Source organism: Oreochromis niloticus, linkage group LG3 (genome assembly GCF_001858045.2).
Source record: "Oreochromis niloticus isolate F11D_XX linkage group LG3, O_niloticus_UMD_NMBU, whole genome shotgun sequence".
NCBI lineage: Eukaryota > Metazoa > Chordata > Actinopteri > Cichliformes > Cichlidae > Oreochromis > Oreochromis niloticus.
In genome coordinates this window covers 25,087,973-25,104,295 of record NC_031967.2, presented here as the reverse complement: position 1 = coordinate 25,104,295, position 16,323 = coordinate 25,087,973, and the positions used below count along the sequence as shown (strand labels likewise).

At 38.5% G+C, this 16,323-nt stretch overlaps 1 protein-coding gene and 1 long non-coding RNA gene across 2 annotated transcripts in view; both read right to left on the bottom strand.

The window, feature by feature from the left end:
* Window positions 1-16,323, bottom strand: part of LOC109194482 (B-cell receptor CD22) — a 477,380-nt gene that overhangs the window by 18,323 nt on the left and 442,734 nt on the right. The window lies entirely within an intron of this gene.
* LOC102082042 (uncharacterized) lies at window positions 5,181-6,700 on the bottom strand. Its single transcript, XR_002063955.1, has 4 exons — window positions 6,661-6,700; window positions 6,384-6,446; window positions 5,453-6,272; window positions 5,181-5,363 (listed from the first exon to the last, which is right to left on the bottom strand). It is a non-coding gene; the product is annotated as an uncharacterized LOC102082042 (long non-coding RNA).

Here is a 16,323-nt window from a genome sequence, read left to right as displayed (position 1 = left end):
TTTCTAAACTGAGAACCTGATGGCTTTGAGCTTTCCTTGTCCATCTTGGTTTTAATTTTGCACTCCAGTATGAACACCCATCCCCCAACCCGAGGATCACCACAACATAATAGACCTACACCTTAGTTCACAGATTCACTTTGTCTAGGGTTTATTTCTGGGATTTCACACAACCCAGGATTCAAATCATGAATACATAATGGGCTTGGATTTACAACATTATGAATGAAATGTGCTCTATTTGGAAGCAGCAGGTCTCCCTCCCCTTTCGACAGGTTGTGTGTAAGACATTAAATCATCAACCTATAAAATATAAATTTTCAATTGTTATTGATCCTTGATTGTATATTTATTTTCTTACTCTTCTTATATTTATATGCCGCCCCCCCCACCAGGATGCTGCCCCGGGCAAGCGCCCGTGTCACCCGTATCAAAAACCGCCACTGGGTGTGTGTTTGAGTGTTCACACACTTAACATGGTTATATTACATTTTAACCAATAATCTCAATGAAATATTTGGTTTACAATACAAAACATAACACAGAGGACGTAATTTAGAGCAACACAGGAGAAGCTAAATAGTAGTTAAGAACAACACGTATGATATAAATGGAAGAAAAAACAATTTCTCACCTTCAATGTTTCCATGGTGACTGTACTGAGCACTAACGTAATGAATGAAACATCATCAGACATTATACAACTGACAAAATCACAATAAATATATAAACTGAGGCTTTTTAAAGATAAATCTTCACGTGGTACGGTTATTGCTCATCACCAAATTTATGTGTTACTATTAGCTGTCAAACAGGCTGAAACATGAAGAAAAAGATCTAGTCTGCTGTGTTGAAGCTGTCAGGTAAACAGGTTAAAGCAGTGATACACTGTAATTGTCACCAGTGAGAAACATTTTCCTTCATCGCTGCCATTCAAACAGTAAGGTGTGTATTGTACTCACAGAATAACCCCAGCAAACAGAGCAAAGAGTGCCCCATCCTCACGTCCAGCCCTGCACGCTGATCTGCATCTAATCTCAAAGTGTTCGACTTTGCATTGATAATAAATGCAGAACAAAGAGAAGCTGCACTTAATTAGAAAGACCAGAGTTTATATTCAGCTCCTCCTTCTATCACCTCTCTGTGCTTCCTTCCTTTTACACCAACCTCAAACAGCTCCTGTAGCTTTGACCACAGCAGTTGTGTGACGTGTTCACATTTCCTGTCCACTGCAAACATTTAAGCTTCTTCCTGTTTTGTGTTCTACCTTTCTCTGTGATATACAAATGCTCTGTTGCTTAGTTACTGACACACTTTGCAGGTCATAGTTTTGTCTTTGTTGTCGTGTCCTGTGTCCATGCTTCAGTATCACAACTACAGATTCACTGATCTGTCTGACTAGATGTAAACAAATTTATCTTTGTCTCCTCTGACAGAAGAATATTCGACCAACATTCAACATTCATTCTTTTCACCTTCTTTAACAAAGTTTGTTGCTTGGCTTTTTCTCCTCACGTTAATGAACCTGATGTCTACAGACACACATGCAGTGCACAGATTAACCACCGGGGATCAGTAATTCATGCAGAGCGCTCAGCTGAGACATCCAACATGGCTGACATCATTCAACGAGCCTTCAACGATTTCTCAAAGATACTTTTACCAGTTTTTCAAAAGGTTTTTGAACATTGTGAAAGGAAACTCAAAGTTTAATGTGATAAAAAGAAACTTTAATGTTTTTAATTGAAGATAAACTGAGCAACAAATTGTACAAAAATGCCAGATGCAGCAAAAACTTTTTTTTTCCACCTCATGTGAAAAATATTTATTTCTCAGAAGGTTCAAAAACACACCAGCTTTTAAAAAGTTTTTCATTTTATTTATGATTCAGGCTTTAGAGGGTTAATATCTGAGCTTCTAATAAACAAATAAACAGAGGTCTGATATCAGGACTGTAATAAAATAATTATTAGATTTTTGCCTTATTTTCATTGATGTTGCCACAGTCTGTCACAGCTCCACAGCTCTTCCTTCTCAGTGGGATGTGTTAGCCATCTTCCTCACCTGCTCCAGTCAGCTCAGGTTGGCACACTTGTTCTCCATCTTAAATTATCTGCACATAAAAGGGTCGACTGTTCATCCACTCGCTGCCACACAGTTACAGCACACTGAGGTAAATAGCCTGACTGCAGAGAATCACCCTTGTAGTTTACCCAGTTTTAGCATCTTGTTTTAGATTTTACATTCTTATGGTTTTCTTTATCAAATAATAATAATTACTATTAACAGTAAATTAGCAATCAAGGCAATTTACACACCGAGGTGTTATTTATAGTAAAATGGTTTCCATGAAGATGGTCAGTAAACATTTTCTCATGTTTTAAGGAGTGAAAACAACAAACCAGAAAGTCGATCTTCTAAAACTCTGAGCTCTGTATTCTGCCTGTTTAACATCTCACAGTCTCCTCATCATCTGTCTGTGCTGTCAGCTATCAGGGCTAAAGCATGTGATCTGGAAGGCAGCTCATATTTAGCTTCAATTGTTCTTCCTCAGTTTATTTCTGCAGGCTGATGGAAATAATGAAGTCATTGTTATGTTTAAGTACAGAGATGGTGCAGATAAGCCTGCAGCTATGAGGTCACCAACAGTTACACCACACAGAAATATTCACACAGTATTTTCCACAGTGTGTGGAACAGAAAAGTTTTCTTAAAGTGCAAACACTGAGCAAAAATATGAAGAAGTTTAATTTTGTTTTCAGTTATTAGTTTTGAATAAATTAACTTTGATGCAAATAATAGTTTGATTTACAGATTTATTATATTGTTTTATGGAGAATGATGAAAATGTTTACAAAATAATCTCTTACTTTAGCGAGGCATTTATAAATTTATAAAGATAAATGAATTTTTGATGATCAGTACCAATACAGGCACATCATACAAACATGTGTCATGCACACAGAGGTCAAAGTGAAATTAATACTGTGCTCTTTGTCTGAATCCTTGTTAATTATTTGCTGTGAGCTGATAACATGAAACTAAACATCTGCTACACTGAAGACTTCAGGCTGAAACCACAGGCTGCATTTCCTCTGTTGATGGTGACCCAACCAGAAACCATGAGGCCTGTCAGTGGATAAAAATAAACCTGTGGGAGAATAGATGGTGACCACCAACAGTCTTTCACACACATGTAAGCTGCTCAGAAGAATAAAGATGTTATTATTTGCAGTTTGATCTTGTGATACTGTTTGATATTGCTTCTTGAATAAAACATAATCAATGCATTTCTTTGCAGATCTGAAGTTGTTTGAAATTTCTTTCAGTGTTTTAAAAGTTTTACATCCATCAGAAATGTACAACATTTTTAATTTGCAAAAACTTCAAGATATTTATTCAAAAACATAAACACAGGTCAAAAATAACCTGCACTGGTGCTCAACGGCTTTAAATGTTATTAAATCTTTAACTGAGGTAGTTGAGTTTGACTGTACGCTGTGTATTCAGACACATGATGGCAGTGCTGAGAAGTAAAACAGAAAGACTGTAACAGCAGCACAATAATCACACACTCAGGGTAAATGCATAAAACAACAACAACAACAACAACAAAAAACGCTTTCAAGCGTGATTCTGTAAGAGCTTGTTTTGTTTTGTTTTTTCATTATTGGCTGAGAACCAGTATAAAGTTGTATTACTGCCACCTACACAGCTGTGATGGTAACAGCAGACTCCAAATACTGTTTGTGTTTCAGACTCAGAGTCAGTGCCCCTACGGAAGCGTAGAGCTGCCACCCACGCAAAAGAAAAATAGAAGTATATCACGTTATTACAATATACATAATTATCACGTTCGTACAATATAATATTTATATTGTACGAACGTGATAATTATATTGTAATAACGTGATATTATGTTGTTCAAACGTGAAAAGTATATTGTACAAACATGATAGTATATTGTACAAACATGAAAAGTATCTTGTTAGAACAATAAACTTTTCACGTTATAACGTGATATACTTCTATTTTTCTTTTGCCTGGGTGGCAGCTCTACCCTTCGTACAGTGCAGAATATCTCTTTCCTTTAAAAATTCCAAAGTTCTCTCACATCACCATTTATTAACCCCTGCAATAAAACCTCTAATTTACAGCTCTCCTGTATCCACTTACTTTAACATTTGCCATTTAATTAAATCAGGGAACACAGGACTGCATGACATTTTATTAGAAACTAAAATGACATAAAGTCAACAAATTAGTTACAAATGGTAACAGGACAAAATAAAAAGTCACCAGTGTAGTTGTACAGGGTGGGCCATTTATATGGATACACCGTAATAACATGGGAATAGTTGGTGATATCAAAGTCCTGTTTGTGGCACATTAGTATATGTGAGGGGGCAAATTCCTCAAGATGAGTGGTGACCATGGTGGCCACTTAGAAGTCAGCCATCTTGGATACAACTTTTGTTTTTTCAATAGGAAGAGGGCCATGTGACACATCAAACTTATTGGTAATGTCACAAGAAAAACAATGGTGTGCTTGGTTTCAGCATAACTCTATTCTTTCATGAGTTATTTACAAGTTTCTGACCACTTATAAAATGTGTTCAATGTGCTGCCCATTGTGTTGGATCAGGAACACAAAAATATACATGAAATACATTCAAATGTATTCACTGCCTATCATATAATTCTTATTTAGATAATGTATGAGATCTTTAAACAAATACAGTTAAAGTATTTGTTGGTGCCCATATCATTATTTACACTGCAAACACTTACTATAAATTGTGCTGTCAGATACTAAAGATCACATATTTCTCACTGCTGTTGGAACATGTTAGATACATTGAAGGTTTATTACTATATTTTTATAAAAATAACCGAAGATAAAGAGCATGAATATTGAATATGAATACACCTTGTTGGGTTTATCTACAAACCCCGCTGGAACACAAGACCAGCAAACTGCACGACAAAACAAGACAAGACAGAGCTCTTTGTCTTTGTGGCTCATGAGGGAAGTCAGTCAAAGTTGAGGAAAAGATTCCTTCACCTGAACTCGACTAACTTCAATTGATTCCTTCGCTACAGCCCTTTTTATTGTCAGCAAGCAATCATTCATGACTATGCAAATTGTCACAATCTGAAAGCAGGGACTCAAGCGCAGAACAGGTTGGCGTCTCAGAGCACCATTTATTTACACACCAGTGCGATAATATATACAGTGACGGGGAAAAATCCAGGGTTCCAAGGGATTAGGGGAAGGCTCTCTCTTTCACGCTCGCTCACGTCCTCACATCCAACTCACACACGTTCGTACAGGTGGGAGGTCACAGGTCCGGGAAGGTAAACTGGAACAAGAAGGGAAAAAAATCACTCACGAGTCACAAATGTAGAGCACAAAGGTACGAGACCACGGGAGCTGGGAAGAAAGACTAACGTCAGTAGCACAATCATCCAGCGATGAGAGGATCTGTGGCCCAGCCTCAAATAGTCGGATGATCAGCTGATCGCCAACAGGTGTGTGAGCCAAGGGCGAGAGCCAGCCGTGAGCTCCGCCCAGGCAGAGAGGTAGGGGGGAGAGAGAGAGAGAAAGCAAAACACAAGTGTAGCCTTGTGAGGCCAGCTGGGCAGGCACGGGGACCATGACACAAATACAATTACACATGGCATTATCTAAACAACATCAGTGTCTGTGTGTGTGTGAGTAGATGCATGCATGTGTGTGTGTGTGTGTGTGTGTGTGTGTTTCCAGCTATACCATACATAGACATACGACCTTTCAATGAACTTAAACTGTATGCAGAAAACCAGAAGTAAACATCTTGCTGAAATATAAAAACATGAACATGCAATAGGACATTTAAAGGTGTGAAGTCTTACACTTTGAGATAACAAACAAGACAGTCTGGTTTCTACAGCTATAATGGAAATTATAACGTCAAGGCTGCTCCTCTCATCTCATGGTGCAAAGAGTGCACACAGAATCTTATCACACCTATTAAGGATAAGATAAGATTTTATCAGCACACAAATGATTATATATTTCTAAGCACAAATGACAATACAAAACATATCAATTCCAATACACCTCCATTTGTTTTATACTAAAAGAGAGCAATAGGTCTATATGATATAATGATTTAATATTGTAACTGTGCATAAAGCTGAGCATGTCTGATATTTGGGGAGCAGAGGAGCAAGAGTGGCTTCATAAAAAGCTTCTTCTTGGCTTTGCTGCTACAGCTCTCCTCACTGACCTGTAAGACAAGCACAAAAAGACAAAGTGATTTCCAACATGTAAAGATATTATGAGCTGAAGACATTTAATAATGTGAAGAATAAATCAGCCTGCATGGCAGCAGAATTACTGAGAGAGCTTCCTGATGTGACTTCAGAATAAACTGCTGCATCAGCTGCAGGACTTGATTTTCCTGTGAATGAAGAGAAGATCATTGAAAACAATAATATCATTAACCAGGAGGAAACTGGATGTCTCCACTAATACAAAGATAAAAGAGTAGACTTTAAAGAACCAGTGAAGTGTGAATACATAAATATAAACTATAAAATGAACAGCTTTACATTTTAAGAGCAGATAAACATGTTGAACAATATTCAGTGGAGATGATGGCAGACTTTGCTCACCTTTGTTTTTCTTGGCTTTTTCTTTTTTGGGCTGTTTGACTCAGCATACATCAGACTGTCCTCTAAAAGAGACGTCAGAGCTCAGGACACATTTGTTCAGCACAGATATGATGACAAGAACATTACTACAGAGTAAAAACATGAGAGAAACTATTTAGTTTGGGGACATATAGATGGACAATACCATACTGTACAATAACAATATCATTCTGTATATGAAGCAGACAAACTTACACTAAACTCTGAACGGCCCTCGATGTGTATAAGATTCAACTCTGCTGATGTGTAGTGGTCGTATGTAGTAGCTAAGCTTGGTAAGTGAATAACTAAACTCCATGTTGACCTATAATTACCTGCAATATAATGATGTGATGACACATTCAAGTACAAACACTGAATGAGACTGTTGTGACTGTACCTGCAGCTCCCGTCTTCACCTCAAAGTAAACAGCACTCTGCTCTGGTTTATGATGCTTCCCTGTGAAGATGATCAGATACATGAAAATAATTAAAACATCTTAAGCACTTTAAAAACTTTCCAGATTTTTTTTCCACACTGAGTGTTTTGTGTACTCACTCTTCTTTCCAAAGTTTTGAAGTGTAATAAGAGAGTATGTGACGTCTCGAGGTTCATCTGCACCTGAAATATAACAATGTTTGTAAACACATCACATGCAGTTAGTCTCCTCAAATCAAAAGCTTCTTGCATCTCTAGCTGCTCTGAGCTTTTCTAAATATAAACTGTACCAGTTCCAGTGTCTTCCTCTTGTGTGATGGATTCATAGAGGTTAGCATCACCTTCATGAAAAGAAACCAGAGTCAGAGTTTCATTTTAATGTCATCAGTCAAAGAAAGATTTTTATTAGTTGTGTTTAAGTCAAATCCAGGACTATCAGATATTTTCAGAGCATGAACCCATCATGGTGTTACTGTTTGTGTTGTTCTGATATGAAACAATAACATTTGTGGATTCTTTCAGTCGAGTTAAAGAAACAATCAGGTTGTAAAATCCTGTTTGTTTCTGATCTTTTGTGCTTGTAGTCAGTTGGTTATTTAGATGTTTGTCCAACTGGATTTTGATAAATGTTCTTTGAAAAACTGCTGAGCACAAACTGAACCTAAGAAATGTTCCTGTTAATGGAGACTGAATGAAAAGTCAATATTAATAATGATAATAAAGATCGTTTAAGTGCTGACCAGGATGAAGAGAGTTGTATTCATGAGTTTCATTCTGGTTGACTCCATGATTTGTGGAGGAGCCCGGACTGTGACTCTCAGACTGGATCGACCTGAAACATGAAATAAACACAATAAACTCAAAAGTAACTGATGTTTGTTTAAAATAATAATAAAAAGTATTTTACCAACCTGGTGAAGCAGGAATCTGTGAAAGAGACAAATGTTATTACACATGTTTGTGATGTAAATTGTTCGATCAGAATACACATATATGTGTAAATAATTAAAGTCTATGTAGTAAATAAACTCTCTCATACAGAATGAAAAGAAGAGGCTCTTACACTTGGACTGTCTGCAGCGATACAACAAGAGCAGGAGAATAATAATGAGAGAGACTCCACAAACCAGTCCAACAATCAACCACACAGGAGATGAAGAGCTGTCAGCTCCTGACACAGTTACTGTGACAAATAACAATAAAGTTGAATTATATTTCATATTTCATGACAATTTCATAAAAGGTCTCGGAAAACAGAGCCAGTTGACTTCAAGCCTTAAAACAAAAATCATTTACAAAAATCCATCAAATGTTTTGATCCTGCTCACCTTTAACTGACATCCAGCTCTGTGCTGACTCTCTTCCTGAGTACTGACACTTGTAGAAACCTTCATCAGACTTTGACACTGCAGAGATCTTCAGCTCCCCTCGGGTATCATTTTGAATAAGTTTGTCATTGTGATAGAAAAACACATTGGAAAGTATTTTTTGTGTTCTCAAACTGCAGCTCAGACTAACAGAAGCTCCCTCAGTCACAGGATGAACAGGACTCACCAGGATAGGACCATTACCATCATCTGTGACACAATCACACACAATTGTTTCAGTCACATCAGCTGGTGCACACTTTTAGAAAAAGCTGTCAAACAATAATAAGAACAGATTGTACAAATGCTTTTCATCATGAAGATCTGATCTTGTGTATTTAAAAACTGCTGTATGTTTTTATTTTTCCCACATAAATTACTTCACATACAGCAAAGCTGGGACAAATGTTCATGTGCTGTTTAAATCATTCAAATCCAAGAAGTAAATGTATAATAACATACTCTGTACAGTGATGTTGACTGCACTGCTGAACTCTCCTGATCCAGACTCACACCAGTACACTGCAGTATCTGACTTTGATGTGTTGATGTTACATGTGGATCCAGTCATTCTCCTACAGTCAGAGTACAGTCGGCCGTCCTCAGAGAACTTCCTCACTCTCCACTCAGTGAAGTTTCCCTCACAGGTCAGTGAGACAGAGTCAGAGGTGAAGTGTTGCACTCTGTCAGGACTCACTGTGAGAGACGCTGCTGAATGAACATCTGGAAACAACATGCAGTGAAGAGACAAAGCTCACAGATGTTAGCATTCAAAATATCACAGTGGAAATATATGTTTGACTTTTGTGTGGTTCACAGGAGTCCTGCTAGTTATGCAGCCAGATTTACAGACTTTCAAATCATCAACATGAAGATTAAAATTCCTCAAACTGACCTGCAGACCAGACAAACTTTGGTTGACTGTGATCAGTGTGATACTCTGGGTCTCCTCTTCCAGCTCTGCACACATATCCTGCTGTGTGTGTCTGTCCATGAATGATGTAGGAGTCCTGTGCAGTCCCACTGCCATCAGGTAGCAGCTCATAACTGGAGGATTTCTCTGATAGATCAGGAACAGCTTTATACCAGTAGAAGCTCCATCCTGCAGACGGATGTTCAACCTCACAGTTCAGAGTTACTGAGGCTCCAGGACTCAGCCATGATGGAGACACAGTCAGGACAGGACGGGGTTTATCTGTTCAACAAAGATTTTCTCTCAATGTTTCGTCTCTTAACTCTGAATTCAATGTCACTAAAATGTTGACTCACAAATATTTATGATGAACTTTAAGAGTGAGACTATCTAAACATGTCAAATATCTCAACATGTACTAATAAAAACACATTTTTACAAACTGTTTCTATTTCCAGGTTAAATGAACTATGACTCTACTTACTGTCAGAAACTGTCAGTGTGACTGAATCACTCCACTCTGTTGTTTTATGCTGTGAACTTTTCATTCTGCCCTTACAGCGATAGTTTCCACTGTTGGATGATGAAGCAGATCTAATCCTGTATTCATTTTGATTTGGAGCTTTTATCCTGCTGTTTGTTTCCCACTCATAATCCCACTCAGTGTCTCCTCCATGGATCTCACATCTGACAGTGATCGTCTCTCCTCTGTATATCTCAGACCAGTTTGGATACAGAGTCACAACAGGCCTGTTTGAGGCTGTTACTGTTCAAGAAAGTACAATAAAAACACATGAAGGTCAAAAATGTTAATGCCTTTTGTTCTTCATCTTCCTCCTTAATCAGGAATTTATCTGATTTTATGTTAAACTGACCAGTTTTCCCAATCCTGACTGACTGGCTGTCCTCTGTGTAGTAAACTGGGTTTCCTCTTCCTCCTCTGCACCTGTAGAGTCCTTCCTGTGAGACACTGATTTGTCCATTTGAGTGGAAAACTGCATCTTGTGTGGTCAGGGCTTCAGAGGATTTCTCATCTCTGTACCAGTAGTATTTCCATCCAGATGATGATGATGGGTTCACAGAGCAGGTCAGGGTCACACTGCCCCCTACTGGAACAGCTGTGTTATCAGCTCTCAGTTTGGCCTTTGGTTTATCTGCAGTTCAGTTTAGAAAAAGAACAAAAGTCAATGACTGAATCAAACCAGTTGAAATAACTTGGTGGAAATATGGAAATAATAAATATCACATAACTTTAATGGTGAAGCTACAACAAACTGTACAACTATCACACAAACACAACACTAATCTTTCAGATTTAATTTGCTGCATTTCTAAGTTAAAAACACACATGAGGAACAATCAGTGGATTTAATGTTTCTTAGTGGATGTGGTGGAGCAGCTGAGACAGATTCAGCATTTGTTCTGCATTTCATCTTTCATGTATTAGAGCTGCACAGCAGAGAAGTTACTCTCATATGTTTTGTTCTCTTCACTGTGAATAAAAAGCTGCTGTTCAGGTTTTTGTTGTTGGAATAAAAACTAAACATTTTACTGACCAACATGAAAGACAGTTATAAAGCTGTAAGAAAGAAGAAGTGCTTTTTCCTTATTTAGATACTCTGGATGAAAGATCTTACATGATACAGTCAGTGTGATGATATCACTCCACTCTGAGAAGAAATAGTCCCTTCTGCCCCGGCAGCTGTATCCTCCACTGTCAGACTCAGTAGCTCTGATGATTCTGTGTTCATTGGATGTTGGAGGTGTCTTTAACTTGGCTGCTCTCCATTCATACGTCCACTGAGCTCCTTCACCTCCCTGAATCTCACATCTGACAGTGACTGTCTCACCGCTGTATATCTGAGTCCAGGATGGCTGCAGGGTCACAGTGGGCTTACTGGGAACTGTTCACAGGAAAATATCCAGTTAGAGACAAATAGAAACATAAAGGTCAAAAATAAGGTTGAGAAATGTCTTCCATTTGTCGATTTCACACCTCTCCAATGAACGGAAAACTCAAGAATTTCCCTATTTAAGGGTTAATAAACTTGCAGTTGTTGAATAAAGTTGTTAGCACAAAACACATTATGACCTCTTACTCTGGCAGAAATAAAATAATTAATCTCACAAGTCTCCATAACTGTGACATCACTGCTGTCCTCTGTGTAGTAAACTGGATCTCCTCTCCCTCCTCTGCAGTGGTACAGACCTCCTTGTGAGACACTAATAACTCTGTTTGCTTCATTTCCTCTCATGAGCTGAGCTTTAGAAGAGACTGAATCACGTCTGAACCAGTCAAACTTCCAGCCAGCAGAGCCCTCCACAGAGCAGCTCAGTGTCACACTGCCCCTGCTGGTATGACTGAACTGTGTGCTGTCAGTGTGGCTCTGGGTTTACTTGCTGTTGTAGTTACAGGAAAGACAAACATCAGACTGTCACTTGCTTCGGGAAAAACTTTGTTATATAACAAATAAAGATTGAAACATAAAAACTTAGTAGTCATTTAAAAAAATACAATTTATATATTTTTTTTTAATCCAGTAAGTGCTTAATAGGTCTCAATCCTGGATGATGGGTTAAGAAGATAGATGGAGTTCAATAATAGATCTCAGGTTTCTCAGGTAGGTCGGTCCCTGATCTCAGTGTGATCATCACACTTGTTACAAACAGGCATCAACAGCACAAGAAAAAAAAATTTCTTCAAATCAAATTTGATGAGAATCAACAACTGGCAGCAGCACACATGAGGACAGCACAGGTATCTGAGCTAACTGTTAGCCAGCTTGATCACATAAATATATATGCATAAAGATGCATAACCAGTGGACAGTCAGCAGCATTTATCAGTCACCATAATTCACACAGATGTTTTTCATACTGTATGCTATCCCGACTCCAACCAGGGCTGTGATGTGATAACAGAACTCTTCTCTGTTGATGATCAGCCTTTTCTTTTTTCAGCATCTGTATTTTCCATCGTCAGACAGCAGCTCTGCTCATTCTGTATTTATAGATCATGTTTGTTCAACAACTTCAAATAAATTATAAAAACAAAATAACTGTGTCATAATTCAGAGCTGCAGTGGTGGAAACTACACATGTGAAGGTACTGAGGAAACAGAAATAATTACATCTATGTTTTATATTTTTTATGATTTTCCACGATTTTGTTACAAAACTAAAACAAAGAACAATATGACTGAATGAAATGTGTCAAACTTACACGATACAGTCAGTGTGATGATGTCACTGCACACTGAAAGACTCATGGTGCAGCAGCTGTATCCTCCACTGTCAGACTCAGTAGCTCTGCTGATTCTGTATTCAGATGTTGATGGTCTGATTAACTCGTCTTCTCTCCAAACAAACACCGACTGACTTCCTTCACATCTGACAGTGACTGTCTCACTGCTGTATATCTGAGGCCAGGATGGTTCGAGGATCACGGTGGGCTTATTGGGAACTGTTCACATAAACACATCAAGTTAGAGATTGATGGAAGAATAAAGTCATTTTGAAGCTGTCCTGATTTTTATTGCTGCTGTTAAGAGTCAAAAGATTTACTGCATCCTGGTGACATTTGAACTTGAAAATAATAAGATGTTTTCATGAAACAAATTAAAGCAGTTAATTAATATTATGAGTAAAACAACAGAGTGACTGCACAGAGCTGAACTGTTAGTGTGACCTTGTTACTTCCTGTGTGTTTAAAAAATATTAAAACAAGAAAAATCTGATAGAAATATGAATTTGTAATCAGACAAATTGAAACTGCAGGATTTAATTGTTAATAAACTGATTTAAATCTTAAATAAAATGATGCACAAACAGAGAGAAAAGCTGCGAATTAAAACAGAGCATGAAATATCAAATATCAGAGCAAAATTATTCATATTTGATAAATGTGAAGAAAGGAAAAAGAAACATTTCTCACCTTCAGCATTAACATAGAAGAGAGTACCGAACACTAAAGTAAAGATTAAACATCATCAGTGTTTAAAGATTAATTTTCACATGACACAGTTACTGCTCATCACAATATTTCTATGCAAATAAACTATAATCTAGTAACACATTAGAAAAAACATGATTATATGAACTTTACACAGTGGCAGTGAGTCAAGTGCAACAAGCAGCGGTGTATCCAACACGATACTCCAGAATAAACTGAACCAAGGAACCAGCCAACATTTGTCTGTAACTATCATAAACATCACAAATATGCTTTGTTCAAACTCTCAGATAAACACTTCAAACCAGTGATACACTCTAATTCTCACACATGAGAAACACTTTCATTAATCAGTGCCATTCAAACAATGTCACAAATGTACTTACACAATAAGCCCGTCATGCAGAGCAAAGAGCGCTTCATCCTCACATCCAGCCCTGCTGCACTCTGATCCTCAGCTGATCTCAAACACTTTGACTTTACATCAATAATAAAAAGAGAAGCTGCATTTAATACAGATAAGACCAGAGTGTTTCTTCTGACTGTGGCCTCTCTGTGCTTCCTTTCCTTTTATACAAACCTCAAACAGCTCCTGTAGCTTTGACCACAGCGGTTGTGTGACGTGTTCACATTTCCTGTCCACTGCAAACATGCAGGCTTGCTTCTTGTGTTTTCTTCTTACCTTCTGTTGTTTCAGGTCAGGTGACATATTTTACCAGCTCATAATTATGTTTTATTCTCAGAGACTTTTATGTGATTTGTGCAGTATGCTGTGGATCATCATAATGTTGGAATATTTTATCTTGAGTCATCTTATCAACCAATGTTTGTGGACATCCACAGACATTTATTGTATCATGCATGAATGCTGTCTTCCCAAAATGTGTTGTTCTTACTCTCCAGGATTATGCACAGACAGTGATCTCAAACTATTTATTTTGGTTTCATCTGCTGCCAATATCATTGTAAATATCACTCATTTAATGTGCCAGTGTTCAGATTTGGGACTGAGAAGACCAACAGTTTGAAAGAGGAGTGAAAGAGGCCATCTATGTCCACTGTGAATGACCATCATTGACCAGAGATGGTGGCTTATGGCGTCAGCTGTCAGTCACCTACAATGCAATGTTGAGATCCTTGGTGCCTCAACCGCTTCATGGCTCTTTCCTCAGGTGACCTCAATAGGTCACATGATAGGATGAGGCAAGGAGTCATAGTGATGTCACCCAAAATCTCTTTGTTTGTTTTTTTTTGTTTTGTTTTTTTTGTTGTCCTTTTATGGAATGTCCCCTCAACTCTGATTTCCCACCCGAAAAGTCTGAGAATGGAATAGAATAGAATAGAATAGAATAGAATAGAATAGCTTTTTATTGTCACTGTTACAAGAACAGTGAAAGGCAGTTTGGCATCTCTCCATGTGTGTGGAGTACACAATAGTGTAAGTATTTACACAATGACAAATTTACATTTACACAAGAAAGATATGTACAAGTTATACATACACCTGCAAACATACACGCACATACATACATATATGTATATATACATATTTGCATCCGTACATGCATACACACACATATTTCCACATACACGCTTACATCTATATACATACACATACATGCCATCTAACTAGCAGGTGCATTGAGAGGTGCAGTGTGATCAGTGATATTGCACATTGAGTGTGTGGGGGGGGGATGATATTGCACATTGAGTGTGTGGGGGGGGGATGATATTGCACACTGAGTGGGGGGGGTTCTGTTGGAACTATACTAAATAATGTTATAATAAATACAGTTTAAAGAGGTAAGGGTGTTGTTTGCATTGAAGTATAAACAGAAATACGATTTATAAATACGGTGTAATGTCCATGAGTGTTGGCAGTGCAGTTATCCTCCAATCAGGGTGGAGGTAGGGCATGTTTGACAGCCTGTGGGTAAAAACTTCTGTTGAGTCTGTTTGTCTTTGACCTGATGGACCTGTAGCGTTTACCAGAGGGAAGGGGGGAAAAAAGTGAGTGTCCATGGTGCGAGGGGTCTTTGATGATGATGCTGGCTTTCTGCTGAAGTCTGCCAGTATAGATGTCTCTGAGGGGAGTTAGTGAAGTGCCGATTGCCCGCTCTGCTGCCCTCACCACCCGCTGCAGTTTCCTCTTGTCCTCCGCAGTGCAGCAGTTGAACCAGAGTGTGCAGCAGTAAGTCAGAAGGCTCTCAATGGTGGAGCGGTAGAAGTTTACTAGCAGTCTTTGGGGTAATTGGGCCTGACGTAGTTTCCTGAGGAAGTACAGCCTTTGTTGTGCTTTCCCTACCTGGTGGGAGATGTTTGTGGACCAGGTAAGGTCGGCCGAGATGTGGACTCCGAGGAACTTAAAGCTTTCTACCCTTTCTACCTCCTCCCCATCAATGTAGAGGGTAGAGTGCTCAGATCGCTTTGTTCTTCTGAAGTCGATTACCATCTCCTTGGTCTTGGCTGTGTTCAGATGCAGGTTGTTGTTGTCACACCATTGCTTCAGATGCTGAACCTCCTCTCTGTAGGCTGAATCATCGTTGTTGTCGATCAGTCCAATGACAGTGGTGTCATCAGCAAATTTTATAATGGTGTTACTGGTGTGGATTGGTGAACAGTCATGGGTGAAAAGTGAGTATAAGAGGGGACTGAGGACACACCCCTGTGGGACACCCACATTCAGAATGAGGGTGGAGGAGGTGTGCTCTCCCATTCTTACGTTCTGGGGTCTGTTGCTCAGGAAGTCCAGTATCCAGCTGCACAGTGAGCTGCTGAGTCCTAAGTTGCTTAGTTTATTAACCAGTTTGTGGGAAAACAAACATACTGTGAGTTAGCCAGGATGGTGGCACTGAACATAAACTGCAGTAACACTGCACTATAAACTATAAAACTATAAACTACAATCTCTACCTCTCAAGATCATCTTTCACACTATGACAGCTACTACAGGCTCCACCCACATTTGAGTCCA